A 3187-nucleotide genomic window follows, 5' to 3' on the forward strand; every position below is an offset into this window, starting at 1 on the left:
GCTAGCTTTGTGCTCATCTCCCCTCCTCCCCGGCAATATTTGATTTGTGAATATTTTAAACATCCAGAAAAGTTGAAACAATTTTAAAGCAATCACGCATCCACCCACTGCCTTGATTCTATAATTAACATTTTATAATACTTGCTGTATCATATCACCTACTCATTTATCCTTTCCTATCCATCCACCAACCAATCTTTTTATATTCACCTTTAATCGAATAGCTCCATAGCCCAGGACAAAACATTGCTAAGAACATTGCTTTGTGGACAAAGGTTTGTCACCTCACCTTGGCACCAGGGTCTGCAGACAAAACCACTGATGATCTGAAAGTCAACTTCAAAAGAGGGATGCCAATAAAAGCTCCAGCTGCAGTTTCAAAATGACTTACATGGTCTGAATGGAGGCATTGCCTGCCTGCTAATGGGAAGGGTTGGCAAGAATGCAACTCCTGCCCACTGGCCTAGAGGATGTTCCTTTACTGCAGCTCTAATTCTGAGTCATATGTTGGCCCTTTTCTCTTCCTTTATTTCCTTTTGTCCTTCTTTTCTCTCTTCTTACCCTTGGGACTTTCTTCTCAATAGTGATATAAACAAAAATAAAGGACAGGGAAGGGAATCATGGAATCACAGGATATAGAAGGACAGAAGAACACCCTATGACTCTGCCAAAGGGGCCAGGTGCCTGAGATTAAGGGTAAAGTTCACTGAACACAAAAAGCTAAAAAACATATACAATGATGGAGAGAAGAGGCAAGGCAAATCCAGAAGAGTGACACAGCTAGATGTTAAGGAAATGTGGTCAATATGTGCTACTAGGGGTCTGGAGGAAGGGCCCTGGAAATATTCCATCCACTACTGTTTTAAAACCATAATGCCCACATAGCCTGATAACCGATTTTTTGTCCCTGGAACATGCTACTTCATGCTTTATTCCATTCACTAAACACAAGTATTGAACCAAAGAGAACCAGTCTTACAAATGGATTTGAAATTTATGGCTTTGGGAGCCCCAGAAATTCTAGTGTATGCCGAGAGTTTTTGTAAATCACGTGGGAAGTTCTGTGGCTGCGTGCCTGGCTGCTGGGAATTTCTCCAGTAAGTGAAGCCCGTTGAGTCCTCCCGCTACTAAAACCACAACCATCCTGTTCAGGGATACACAGTTAAGCAAAATGTCACTGCTTACCAGGAGAGCACTCAGAGGGGAGCATTTAGAGGAATAGAAAGAGGGAATTCTGGAGGAACTTAGACAGTATGAAGGGTAAGGAAAAAATCTACTTGACCTAAGTCTATTATTGATGTAGTACATTACTTATGGGTTTCCCTATGCACAAGATCACTTGGAACTTTGCTTGAAAAATGAGGGTTTCTGATAACAGTTTGCAAAAAAGAATTTAAAAATTAAGCCCAGGACGAAACCAGTCGTGTCATTTTATGGTTATGGAGATAACGTGAGGCTATATCTGTTGTGAGAGAAATGGACCAGGACTTGGAGAGAGCACTCATGGTGGGAAGGGCTATAGAACCAGAGTGGCTGGGAGAGAACAGCAACTGACCCATGGGAATGGAAGATTAGTTGGGGCAATTGGGCCGTCACAACTGCCTTGATATCCCAGACAACCATCTAGCTCTCTGCATTCCTGAGTCTGAGTATGTCTTTGGTCTTTATAGTCTTAAGCAGCTCAAATAACTGAAAATGATGACTTTTTCTCATATAAGGTGTGCCAGCATTCCAGAAGCTCTATGCGTGTGAGAGAAGCAGAGAAATGAGCCATCTCATCTTCACTCACACCTCCATGTTTTTCTTCCTAGGAAGTATTAGGATCTCAGCTATATTAGAAACAATATAATTTTATAGTTGATTAAATAAACCTATGTTTGTAGTCAGTGGTTGCTATGGACTCAACCACTGACTAACAAAATATTGAGTGTCCACTCAAAATTTATATAAAATTCATATGCTGAAGCCCTAAGCCCTGATGTGACTGTATTTGAAGGTAGGGTTTTTAGGAGGTAATTAAGGTTAAATGGGGTCATACAGTGGGGTCCTAATCTGATGGGATTGGTGGCCTTTTAAGAAGAGGAAGAGAAAAAGAGATCTCTTGCTTTCTCCACATGTACATACTGAGGAAAGACCGTAGAAGGATCCAGTGAGAAGGTGGCCATCTACAAGCTGGGAAGAGAAGCTTTACCAGAACCTGACCATGCTGGCACCCTGATCTCAGATTTTCAGCCTCCAGACTGTGACAAAATACATTTAAGCCATACAGTCTGTGGTATTTTGTTATGGCAGCTTGAGCTGACTAACGCAGTGGTAACAAGACCAAAATAGGAACCTAGATCTGACTCCTGATCAAATACATTTTTGCTCTTTTTTAAATATATCAACCGGCTCTCATTCATTCTTGTTCTCTCTTTCTCTTTTCTCTCTTTCTCTGACTTTCTCTCTCTCCCTCTCCATCCATTTTCCCAAGTAAGTGTTGTGTTCTTGGATTCTAGCTGACCTAGTGATGACAGAGCTTGGCAACATGTAACTTAAAAGGGGCTTTTCAGAGGTCTAGGAACCATTAGGCAGGGGATTTCTATGTGCTGCTACAGTATTCCATGTTTCCCTTCTGTAGTATTCATATACACCCTTAAAGTTTTGTATTTTTCCCTAGAGCATAAGCTCCATGCGGACAGAGGCTTTTTGTGTTGTTCATTGCTATATCTCCAGCACCTAGCAGAGAGAAAATCACCAGCTGTACCTTCTGTCACAATTCTCCCATTTATCTGGTTTAACAGCATTCATGAAAGACTTACTTTGAGCTAGGCACTGTGCCCATGGAAGATAGTAATGGTATAGTGGTTCTCAAAGTGTGGATCCTGAACCAAAAGCATCAACATCGCCTGGGACCTTGTTAGAAATACAAATTCTTGGGCTTGGCCCCAGACCTACAGAATCTAGAACTCTGAGGATAAGGCCCAGCATCTGTGTTTTCACAAGCCCTCCAGGTGATTTAACTCAGGTTTAGGTTTGCAGTAGTGATGACCTCAGTCGTTCATTACAATTGCCCTCATTCTTCTATCTCGGTGGAAGGGGTCCTTAACACACATCACCTGGGTATTGCCAAAAGCTCAGCTCAGAACTGCTTGAGCCCGATTGCACATTGGAATCACCTGGGGTGTTTTCTAAAAATACCAAATGG

This window comes from Neophocaena asiaeorientalis, unplaced genomic scaffold, assembly GCF_003031525.2.
Source record: "Neophocaena asiaeorientalis asiaeorientalis breed wild unplaced genomic scaffold, Neophocaena_asiaeorientalis_V1.1 scaffold5, whole genome shotgun sequence".
NCBI classification, from domain to species: domain Eukaryota; kingdom Metazoa; phylum Chordata; class Mammalia; order Artiodactyla; family Phocoenidae; genus Neophocaena; species Neophocaena asiaeorientalis.